Source organism: Benincasa hispida, chromosome 4 (genome assembly GCF_009727055.1).
Source record: "Benincasa hispida cultivar B227 chromosome 4, ASM972705v1, whole genome shotgun sequence".
NCBI lineage: Eukaryota > Viridiplantae > Streptophyta > Magnoliopsida > Cucurbitales > Cucurbitaceae > Benincasa > Benincasa hispida.
The window spans coordinates 55,837,457-55,850,652 of NC_052352.1; positions in this window are offsets into that span (position 1 = coordinate 55,837,457).

The window sequence follows — 13,196 nt, forward strand, 5'->3', positions numbered from 1 at the left end:
GATACTCCACTAGGAGTTTTAGTCCAAGTAGGAGTTTGTTGGATTTTATGTCCTAAAACTCGTAGTTTATAAATTGATAAACATATTCTGTTTTTTTTTCGATAAAATTGTTATTGAAATTGTAATCTTGAATCCAATAAACTAAGGTCCTGAGGCTATTTAATGTAGTTTGAACTTTATGTAGTGACATAAATGTGGATCAAGTTCAAATATATAGTCAAAATAGTCTATAGTATATGAATGAGGTTGGGCGCCTTATTTTGGCGACACTATGGATGCGGCCCATTTTGTAGTTAGTAAAAACGATGTGATCCTAAACCAATCATGTGGAGACATGAAAGAGAAGGCATCCTATGTAAAGAGTTTACATAAAACTAAACCATGAAATAGTCACTTTTTACATTCTAAACATCGTTTTATGTATAAAACTGACTATTTCGTTAATTGATGACCTAGGTAACTTAATCTTAATTCTGAGCTAACTATGAACTCCTGTTCACTTGGAATTATCCATAGATCTGCATAGGTGAGGGCAGCTCATTATCGCTGGCCCAATAAGCCTCCCGTTTCAGGGGTAAGATCAGATGGATAGTTGGGAACATAGGGTGCAAGACGGAATTCACTTCTACCTGTTATAGGGATAGTAGATAGGTTGTTCCCTTTAGTATTGAATCCAGGTCTTGAACAAGGGGCCCCACCCTCTCCTTGGCCCGAGAGGGATTCAGTTTATAGGTTGGATCTTAAACCAATTGTTCATTAAAGGATCAATGGAACTTAAGGAACAAGTTATAGTCTTGGGGGTAAAACGGTTTTTATGACCCAACCGAGATTACGAACAACCTGTGAAGAATTAGCTTACTAATGATGGTTATATCATATAGACACAAATATATCTATAGTGAGAAGAGTGCAACTACGGGACTATAGTGGAATGACCCGTGAGTTAACGAATATTGATTAGCTCCATCTAAAGAGTTTAGCCAGCTAATCTCAGATCGTTGGAGCCCATGATCTATAGGTCCATTAGATTCCCCTACTAGCTCATATGGAATAAACTTAGAACAGTATGATAGAATAATTCGAATTATTTGAATTAGGTGAAGAGAGAGAAATCGACAAGTATATGTGATATAGTAGTCGGTTTTCAATTTAGAGATATAGCTTTAATGATTAAATGTGATTTAAATATCAAGAATATGTCATATTCGGAATATTCGAAAGCTCGAAAATAATGAAAATGGTCAAAGAGAGAGAAACTGACAAGTATATGTCATATTCGGAAGCATAGAAATAATGGAAATGGACAAAGATGTAAAAAGTCAAATAGTTGACTTTTGAATTTGAAAAGTCAAACTTTGACCGACCTTATATTCAAATATGATTTGAATTTCGAGAAAATGAATGTGGATTCATGATCGAGAGGTCAAAATTAGTCAACATGGAAAAACTCATAAAAAGACAAAATATTGACTTTTCGGTCAAAGTTTGACTTTAACAAAATGACTATTTTGCCCTTTGACTAAAGTTAGTAGGAAAATCGAAACTTTTGTTGGATAATTCCACTAACAAGATAGTGGGCTAGATGTTGGCTTATAGTGGAGACATCAAGCCCTCTTTGATAGTAGATTTTGAGGTGTTGGGTTTTTATGAATTTGTTTCATGCAAATGTTGCATGGCTTTTTTCTATAAATTTGGGCTTTCAAATTGGATGAAAAACTTTTTCCCAAATTTAGTTTCTAAAATTGGGCTGAAAAAATAAAAACCCAACCCAAAAAATCCATCTCTTTTTTTCATCTCTTTCTCTCTCTCAGGTTCTTCATCCATCGGGTTCCACAACCCGGTTCTGAGTCTAGACTGTCTCTTATACACATCTAGATGTGTATAAGAGACAGGTGGAGATGAAAGCGTTTCAGATCCTTATTCCGCTGTGTATGTCTCGTATTCCACCAGGATTAACATCTTCACTTCTGCTCTCACCGGTGAAGATGCCATTGAGCATGTGTTCACATCTAGATGTGTATAAGAGACAGGTGGAGATGAAAGCGTTTCAGATCCTTATTCCGCTGTGTATGTCTCGTATTCCACCAGGATTAACATCTTCACTTCTGCTCTCACCGGTGAAGATGCCATTGAGCATGTGTTAGCTAAACTTAGCTAACTTCTTCAACATGGATTAACTTACTCGCTTAATCCTTTCCCCTCACCCTGGAGATTAGTTACACATGATGAAAGAAATGGACGATGAATGTATGGTGGAAAACAGAGAGATAAAGATGAATGTGAAAATGATATTAAAAGATAAAGCATTTGTTACAGATAGATGAATGAAAGATTAGAAATGAATCACAGTTGATGAAAAAAAAGTGAGAACAAATGCATTCAGCATGTCAATATCTTAACACAGATCCCGATCGGAGTTGATTTGCTTGCCGACGTGTAGGAGGAGTGAGGTGGAAAACTTCCTTCTCAAGATATTTTCCCAAGTAGAAATGATCTTTGCACAGAGCTTCTCTTCGTGATTGTGAATGAATTTCTGGCTCCCAAGACTTCCTTTCGAACTTGTCTCATCTATCTTCCAGATTCTCTATTAATTTCTCTTCAGACCAGCCTCCTCTCTTGGGAATTGATGTAGCTATTTATAGACCTTAGCACCTCCTTCGTCAGTGGTCCTGCTCTGAAAAGTTTCTTTTTCTGCCGAGGCTTGGTGGAAGTGTCTGCTCTGCTCCACATTCAATTTGTCAGATCGTACAACAGAAAAACTGTACAATTTTAGAAATCCTCGCGAATGCATCACGCTTTTTATTTTCGGTCGATCGCTGCATGTGGGGCGAATGCGTTGCTCTTTTTATCCACGTTCGATCATCGCATGCGGTGCAAATGCGTTGATCTTTTTGTCCACGATCGATCATCGCATGCGGTGCGAATGTGTTGCTCTTTTTGTCAATGAGCGATCGTCACATGCGGTGATACCTGTTTCCTGGAAAACAAAGACTTGGATATGCCTTTTTGCCATCGCAATGGGGTCAGCGGGAGTGTTTTCGAGATTTTACATCTTTTGCTTTCTAAGTAAATTTCTATATGTTCGACGCAACTTTTTCCTTCTTTTTGCCGCATATTCTAAATAAGATGGTATAAATAACTTGTATTTCTACAAGTTATCACACCCCTAAATTTAGATATATGCTTGTCCTCAAGAATATTGATGACATGCAGAAATGCATGTCATCTTAGGCCTTTTATTTAGAATTATGAAGGCTATTAAGCAGAATATGCGACAATTATGTTAGGAATTCATGAAAAAAGAAGTTTGTAGCGTTCAGAATTGAGAATCTCGACTAACCCATTATTATGTGTTATTATGCGTTCAATTGTCTATTTTTGTAGCTAACATAGAAAGTGAACACAACGCGGAAGTCGGGCTACTGCATAGACGACCGCATGCAGAGAAACTCTCCATCGCAAAGGTGAACGCATACGATCAACGCATGGGTGTTGCGGTGATCAGCCGCACGCGTCCATCGCATAGGAGTTGTGATCGTCAAGCGATTATAGTCATCGTGTAGAGTTGCAGTAATCAAGCCAATGTAGTCACTGCACAATTGCGGCTACACGATAACGCATAATAGAAGGATCAATGCAAGGTTGGTGGAATGAACGCATCAATGCATCTCTTGGAAAATCAAAAGATGATGTTGACATTTCACCTACCACGCCGTTAGCAGCAGAGATTCAGAAAAGGAATAACGTGTTGCAAATGTCAGATTCAAAGCAGTCCATTAATGTTGTCGGCGATCAAGCTCTATATATAGAAGCCGATGAGCAGAATTTCAGATCATCCAGGGTTTTTCGCCTGAAGCTCGCCTTAAGGCAGATCCCTGTGATCCAGACTAATGCGTGAGAAAGAAGCTTGAGAATTCTTCATCTCCTTGATCCCTTCTGAGTGATAACCAGAGCCTTAGCTGGAGCTAGATCTCGAGAGAGTCAGTTCCACCGCTCATCCATGGCACCACCGGCAGCCTTGACACACATCCGCTGAAAGCAAGACATTACTTCCAGCTGGTCCTTTCATTTTCCCTTCTTTTCTCATATTGTATTGTATTACATTTTGGGATTAAGCAATTAATACATTATGTGTTCAATGCATTTTTCCTTCGATTCCATCTCCATCTTTCTTTACATAGCATCCTTAACTTTCATTGCATCACTTAGTGAGATTGTTAGAGTATCGCATATTTAATCATGTGGATTAGAGATATAAAGCATGTAGCAAACCACCGAGAGGAGTACGTTGTGTGAGTGTGTGAGAAAACCTTATTTTCTTAGTGTGAAGCTGTAGCAACGCTTGTCTATGAGTAAAGTCAGCACCCACCAACTGCCCGAGAGGGTAAGTGGTTGGACGCATCAAGCAATGTAAGCTATTGTTCACTAGAGATAGGAATAATCTTGCATCAGCCAAGTTTATGTGGTTGCCTTATCTTATGTATGCGTCAATCACATCTTTACAAGTACTCGAGAGAGAGTCTAAAGAAAGAACCTAAGACTCGAGAGAACTAGGTTAGAATTGATGCTCGAGAGAGCTAGATTAGGTTTGCATAAGCAAGAATGGAGACTTAGGAATAAGCTCCGTTTGCTATTACACAGCGTATGCACCCTACGGATAGGACAATGACTGTGTCCAAGAAGTAGGATTTGGTGGCGGTATGCGGTCATCTCGACCCTTTTGCATACACATCACATGTGTCCTAGATTTAGGCTTTTAGTGTGTGTACCATGATCGCATAGCTTGCGTTGGCTGAGGTTGCCCTTGCGGTCAATCTTAAGGGTTGCAATGAAGACATCCTTATGTTTTATCTATTTTCCATCCATTTACTACGTGTCAACAGTTGTCGTGTCGCAACCTCTCATTGATACTTCTCACTGCATTGTCTATTAGTTAGAAGTAGGAGTAGTGTTAGCATAAAAACCCCTCCATCATTCTTTTATTCAACCGCCGCATACACATTACCGCATACGTCTAGCTACAAGTCCCTGAGTTTGACCTCGCATCACCCAAGAAACTTGCGTTCGCATTGTACTTGGCGTGAGCACAAGAAAACTTGTGACAGGAAAGCATGGTCATCGCATACATTCGTTAACGCATAGTTAATTCCAACGCATGATAATCAACGCATACATTAAGCACATGCATCGCATATTGCATTCACTTAATTTCAGTTGTCAAGTAATTGATAATTAATTTTTCATCATCAAGTTTTTGGCACCGTAGCCAAGGACTTGGCAGCTAATTGTTTGTTGAGTTTTATGTCTCTGTAGGCAACCTTTTTATCTTGGGAGTATTGTAGCTTGTGCGACCAAGTTGCAACCAATATTGAAGTGTAGGTGATGCGCCGAAAGCCAGTATTGACCTCAAGGTAGAAGGGAAATCAGTCGCATGTGCTAAAGGTAATTCTAAACACATGACGGCCGTATGCGCCCAACAATTGTCGAAAGTTCCAATGGTCAAGGCATCTTGACCTAAGCAGTTGAGAGAAATCTCCTACATGGGAGACTCCTTGTGGTGACAACACTCCCAATTTTCTAGGGATGTCTTCTACTCTATCTTTACCTTGCTTTCGTACTTTAGTTTATTTTTATTTTTAATGTTATTTTGGATATGCAGCTGCTTCCTTGGTTATGGTGCATTTGTTCCTTGTAGGTGCAACAATAAGTCTCCTCAGTGTGCAATACAACGGAAGAATTCCCTTTGTCCTTTAACGCATTGCTTCGATAGCATGAATTCCAATGCATGATCGCGTGCGTTATTCTACCTAAGGTCTTTTCTTGTTATCTTTTATGCATTATCCTTTTGAATTTCTCCTTGTCCGATTGCATTGCTTTGCGGTGTTTCTATGATGGTACGTATAATTCACCGCATCCGCTAACTAAGCATCGCAAGGCGCTCTCTACTTTTATTAGCTTCTTCAATTTTTGAAAGTCTTTAAGTTTTATTTTGTGCAAACATTCACTTAAACGTTTATTACCGCATTCCTGTGAGTTTGTTTTTAGCTTTACGGTGAGAACGCTGACAACCTCTAAGTTTGGGGGTGGCAGCAGCCTCGGAGAATTGCGTTCATTACATTGCGTTAATTTATCAAAAAAAAAAGAGAATTTTGAGAATAACAACTCCACTGTCAACGCAATGGGAAAACTCATGTTGATAAGAGTTTTGTTGTGAAACACACTTACCCGTAGTTGGATGTTCGCATGACACACATGGGGGCAAGCCAAAACGAAGGTAAGTCGCCAGGATCAACGCATAAGTTCAACTCTTCTCCGACGCAAGCCAAACAAGCAAGACAAGAGTTGAGTTGAATATTGAACGCAACCGAAGTTGGAAGCCCGCACGACATACGTGAGGGTAAGCCAAAACAAAAAGCGTAACCAGGTTCAACACCACATTTGAATAAGTCATCGAAAATTTTTGAAGTGTTTTAAATGAACGCATTCTCAAAAGCTAAATGCAAAGTTGCGGTGAATGAATAAAAAGTTTTTGAGCAAAGGCTTACCAAATCTAAACTTAGAAAAGATCTTTTTGAAGAAGCAGCTGAAGTAGAAGAGAGCGTTGCGGCGATGGTTATAGATATGAGTAAATTATATTCTAAGAAGCTGGTCATCGCAAAGGAAAAAAGAAGGTGAGAATTTCTTGAGTGTAACGCATGCTTGAGGACAAGCATGATTCTAAGTTTGAGGGTGTGATGACATATAGAAATGCATGCCATCTTAGGCCTTTTATTTAGAATTATGAAGGTTATTAAGCAGAATATGCGGCAATTATGTTAGGATTCATGAGAAAAGGAGTTTGTGACGTTCAGCATTGAGAATCTCGGCTAACTTACTATTATGCGTTATTATGCGTTCAATTGTCTATTTTTGTAGCTAACGCAGGAAGTGAACGCAAAAGCGGAAACCGGGCTACCACATAGACGACTGCATGCAGAGAAACTCTCCATCACAAAAGTGAACGCATACGATCAACGCATGGATGTTGCAGTGATCAGTCGCATGCGTCCATCGCATAGGATTTGCGATCGTCAAGCGATTGCGTTCATCTTGTAGAATTGAGGTAATCAAGCGAATGTGAACATTGCACAATTGTGGCTACACGATAACGCATAATAGAGGGATCAATGTAAGGTTGGTGGAATGAACGCATCAACGCATCTCTTGGGAAAATCAAAAGATGATGTTGACATTTCATCTACCCTGCCGTTAGCAGCAAAGATTTAGAAAAGGACTAACGCGACGCGAATGTCAGAATCAGAGCAGTCCATTAATGCTGTCGGCGATCAAGCTCTATATATAGAAGCTGATGAGCAGAATTTTAGATCATCCAGGGTTTTTCGTCTGAGGCTCGCTTTAAGGCGGATCCCTGTGATCCAGACTAAATGCGTGAGAAAGAAGCTTGAGACTTCTTCATCTCCTTATTCCCCTTTCGAGGGACGACCAGAGTCTTCGCTGGAGCTAAATCTCGAGAGAGTCAGTTCCACCGCCCATCCATGGCACCAACCGACAGCCTTGACACACATCCACTGGAAGCAAGACATTGCTTCCGCTGGTGCTTTCATTTTCCTTCTTTTCTCATATCGTATTGTATTATATATATATTCTTTATTTTTTTTATATTGCGTCGATCCTGGTAACCTATCTTTCGTTTTCGCTTGCTCCCAGAAGTGTCATGCGAACATCCAACTTCAGTTGTGTACCAAGCTCAACTTCAACTCTTGTTCCTTAGCCAAGTTTTTACTTTAGCTGGTCAGTGGAGTTCTTTTTTTTTTTTTTTGAAGAAGAAGAAGAAGAAGAAGAATGCATTTTCTTGATATGAACGCATCCGCTTGATCGCATCTGCCAGACCTTTCCCACCCCCAAATTTAGAGAGTCATAAGGTCCTCATTGCGTTGTTTTGGACAGAAAAGGCAAAACACTTAGTCAAAATTTAAAAAGAAGGTTTTAGCAAATTCTTGTGAGAGAGAAGGTAAAGTGAAAACTATTGCGATGAATTGTCTAAATGTTAGGTAGAAAATGCAATATATAAAGAAATTGCACTAAGGTTACGCATAATACTCGTCATGGCAGCGCAAGTAAACAACGCAAAAGAAAAGAAATAAAATACCGCATTAAATTGACAAAGGATGATATAAATAAAAAGGCCAAGACATAAGGAAAGAATAGTCACTCAATGTATATAAAAATTGTCTAAGTACACAAAGAATTGTAATGATCGCAAACACAAAAATTGTAAGCATGTAAAGGAGAATACAAAGGTATAGCTATATAAAAGAATTGTAATGACCGCAAAAGGAATTAAAAAATGTGAAGGAGAAGGTGGTAAACCCCCAAATTTAACTTTGCGGCAGGGGCTTGTGGTGAGAAGGGCATTATGGAGGAGCTCCTTGCAGCGCTTCTTGAAAGAACAGAGGCTGCTACAGATGTTGAGGAACCACGAGACCATGCAAATATGCGGTCAAGAAATTAAAGTACTCGTGGTTGCATTCGGCCATCTATCTCTGATTCAGGCGAAGGGTAAAGATGTTGCATTGAATGTTTATCATCGCCTGATGTAGCTCTGCGTTGCTTTCTCGCAACTCCATTAATGTATGGCGGAGGGAAGATAATTCTTGTGACAAGAAGCCCCGCATGTCCTCGAGGGAAGCAGTTATGGATGTAGTGGGAGGTGGTGCCGTCGATGGACCTAGAATTATGTTATGCATACATTAATTGGACCAAATTTGTAATTCGGAGGTGGCTAACTTGAAGGTGGACACCTTAAAAAGTTAAGTGGCAGCATAGCATGAATTTGACTAAGTGTCAAAGCTGGAGGTGGACACCTTAGGAAGTTAAGTGACAACATAGCATGAATTTGACTAAGTATCAAAGCTAGAGGTGGCGAATCCTGAGGTGAATTTTCACCTTGGTTGGACACTTAGACATTTGAATAAGGAGTTGGCAACATGCATGGAGAGGAATGTTGGCCCATGCATGATGAGGCCGCTTAGTGTCAAGGTGTCGTGCTTGGAGGAATAGTTGGGATGAAAATGATGTCCTGAGATTACCTATAAATACCTCTAAAGATCCTTATTTCACCTCGCAACTCAAAGTCCTCCCAAAGAAGACTAAAAAAGAGGAATGTTGGAGAGAATTAGAGTTTTGACGGTAGGCCATGCGTTGGAGTGCACCACCCATGCATCCATGAAGCAATCCTGATGTCCAACTCTAAGATGAGCTAAAAAGGCAACTCATGCATCCAACTGACCTAGGAGAGCAATCATGCATCCAGCTAGTGTTGAGGAAGTCTACCTTGCGGCCACTACTGTCCTAGGTTGTTCCAAAGCCTAGTTTCACGTCTGTTAGAGTTGGTAAGCTAGGTTTAGGGACAAGAAAGTATTCTAAGCTTATTCTAGCCCTAAACATGAGATTTAAAGCTAAAATTGGGTTAATTCAGGCCCGGGATTTAAGAAGGAACTAGGAAACTAGAAGACTTGGAATGGGGGGAATCTCTACTAGTAAACTGTGATGTTGGGTATTCCTTTAAATATTATTGTGAATTTCCATACTTCTATATGTGTAATTTGTATGGTGATAAAGAATATACTGCATAAGATAGTCAGGGGGTCTTAGGGCTTAGTTCTTAAGCCTATGGTATAATCTCATGGGATTGTCAGAGGGTCGTAAAGGCCTAGTTTAGAGCCTGTAGCGAATTCGCACGAAGAGTCGTAAAGGCCTAGTTCCTGAGCCTGTGGCAAAATCTCACTGGATGGTCAGGGGGTCATAAGGACTAATTATTGAGCCTATAGGAAGAATCTCACGTGGGATGGTCAGGGGGCAAACGGACCTAGTTTCTGAGCCTACTTTGGGTATCTTCTGCAAAATGGTAGGCATATTGAATCGACAACTAAGGTCATTCTCCCTCATACAAATCAAAGAAGGACTTTTACGAGCAGGAGTTCATAACTCACTCAGGATTGAGATCGAGTTAAATGATTATTCTATGAAATATTAACCTCTTCAATTAATGGTGTTAGAATGAGAGATTAACTATTTTGTTGTCCAATCTTATGCAAATTCATTGTATAGGATACCTCCACTTGCATGTATTTGCATGAACGATTTAGATCAAATCATTTCTAGTACTTACAACATTTGTAACAATTACAAAGTGGATTGTATCCATAGTGTTACCAGGATAAGGCACCCAACCTTAATCCATATACTATAGACCCTTTAGGTTACTACTTGAAACATGATCCACCTATATGTCCACTACATATTGTTCAAGTCTCACTAAATAATATTGGATTTTTCCCATAATGGATAAATTATTGTATGTTTAAAATAATTAATTATTATATCAAATAACTAATTAATTTCGAGGCTTTAGGGCATAAATCCCAACAGTTTCTTTTGTTTGAATATCGATTGAAGGGCAACTGCAAATGAGCCCGACACCAACAAGTCACGCCTTGAGGAGTCACCCTAGTCATTAGGAGCCTAAGTCTTGCACCCATCTTGGATGGACCACTCACTCCTATGACTATGGTAATTCCTATGCACCACCAACAGTACTACTACACTGTCGTCATTCTCGAGCTGTCGGAGTCTGCTCAGGAGGTCCACCAAGGTATGTCTTTAGAAGTTATAGTTATGGAATTAACTGATCACCTGTTCTCTATGCAGGAAGATTTTCTTAGTATCCAGTAAGAGAATCTCCAGTTTGAAATGGAGGTTAGAGCTAAGATTTAGTATTTGAGTGGCTTGCTCACTCAGATAGCTTACCCAGTTAGGAGGCTTGAGACTATTGAGGCGACCCGCCATAAGGTAATGCCCTTTGAGGACACTAAGGATGACGAGGATCTCGTGCCATGGAGATTAGTAGTTGAGACAGAGAAGGATCTTGAGCTCTACCTCGAAGAGATCTAAGTGACAGAGTTAGAGGTTGAAAGACTCGCCCTGTTCCGTCATCTGGTATTTCATATATATTTGAGTTTTCTTCCTTCTATTCTCAAAAGTCTGTTTAGTCTTTTTTTACTTGGACTCGTTTGAGTCTTTTTTCAGATAGTCAAAAAAATCCAAATTCGACCTGTCTGGCGCCCTACAGAAGATGAAGTTTCTGACAAGCATGGAGTGCTTTATTAACACAAGTAAGAAGGGGCCGAAGAAATATAAGAATTTCTTCGTATCTCGAAAGGAGACGAGTCACATCGAGCAATCGACGTTAAAGTTTTGCCCTTCTTGGAGGGAGCCAGGTGAAAATTTCACTTGCTTTCTTTACTGCTTTCTAATTTAGCTTCTTTTTTTTCTTTTGTAGGAATACCCTAGAAGAAGAAGAGATCATTTTGACGTGGCAAGCACTATCATCACACCTAAAAGATTGTGCATGACAATGTCTACAGAGAAGGTTTTCTAATCCCTTGTCTTTTATTTTTCTTGAGACCTAATTAGAGATACATTGTATCGTTTTAGGTTGGGGTTGTGGTTGATATGCATATTTCACAAGTCCTTGAACACCTAAGATCAGACTTTATGGTTTAGTTGAATGATGCGATGATTGTGTTGCATGTAATGTGATGATGACTATCTATGATAGGCTATAGATAACTTTTTGTTCACTTTAATTCATGAAAATGTATGACTGATTGTTTGGTCAAATTTAAAAAATAATAAATAATAAATAAATAAAACTTGATTCCCTTGCACTTTTTTGCGCATAGACGTCTTATTTAGGACTTTGAATGCTTAGAATTGAGTTATTTAACCCATAGGCTTTTTGTCACTCCAAAAGGTCCCACCAATTAGCTTTATAGTTTATAATATGAAACATAAGGAAAAGAAAAGAAATATATGTCTGCTAATCAATATTTGAGCTCCAAAGAAAAGGAAATCAAAAGAAAATAATGAATAAAAAAAATGGTGATAAAAAAATAAATGTATAACGTGTATGCATTACCAGGGGTAAAAAGAGCTATGCTTGCTGCGATCAGCTAGGAGACCCGCGAGAAAAGAGTGGGTACGGTTCCCTGCAATGAGTGTGTGAAAACTAGTGCCTCTAGGTAAAAGGAATGCAAGTTTAGGGATCCCGTGTGTGTTTTCAAACACCTTAGTCAAAGTATTACCTTCATGATTGTTTAGATTGCTTAATGATTGGTGCTTAAGACAAAGTAGGTGACAAACGAGCTAAGGATTAAATAAAACCATTCTAGGTTTGTAAACACCTATACAAGATTGGTTAAGCACGTGCACACGTGGGATAGACAATTAGTTTTAAATTCCTAACTGATTGCATGCATTTGAATGATTCTATCCTTGGAAATTTTGTTGTTATCTTTAGTTTTTAGATTAGAGTCACTCATTTTCAACACTTGGATAATTATATGTGGATAATATGTTTTTTTATTTCCCCTTTAGCATAAGTTTAAGTTAGAAACCACTACTAACGTTGGAATAGAGACTATTATCCAGTAAAGATTCAACGCAAAGTCACACATTGACGATGCATAATTAATTTTCTTTTGACTTATTCTATTTTTTTTACTTATTTTAAATAAAAAATGAGTGAGGAAATGTTGTTACATTTTAATCATGAGGTAGTAAATTTGTGGTGTTTTACTTTTATCAAATTAGTGGAAACCTGATATGAAGAGAAGTTAAAAATTGTGTATCAAATTTTCTAGATATAAGATTCTATAATAAATTCCTCACTAACCTTATTCTCAAATCATAACAAAAATACTCAATATCATCTTTCTCTTATTTTCTCTCATTTGCTCTTTTAAGAGCAATTAACCAAAAGAAAGAGCAAATGGCCAAAAAAGGGGATACTCTCAGTTGTAGAGCTCCGAGCTCAACCTTCCAGTACAAAGCAATTGAGGCTATAATTACAAAATGTTTCAGTTGGATCAATTGAATCTTAGAAGAGACATGTCGAATAATATATGTTGCACTGGTAGATGATATAAAGAAACTCAATATATATCAAACTTGAATCTCCACAAAGAAAGTGAGATATTGCACCTCGACCTAACTATTTACGTATTTGCTTCTCAATAAATACTCCAATTTTTCTCTATTATTTCTAATTCCCCCGACAATGTCATTGTTAAACTTTTTGAAATGTGATTTGTGAGATCATTTGTGATTTTATATATAATTTAACCTATTTTGCA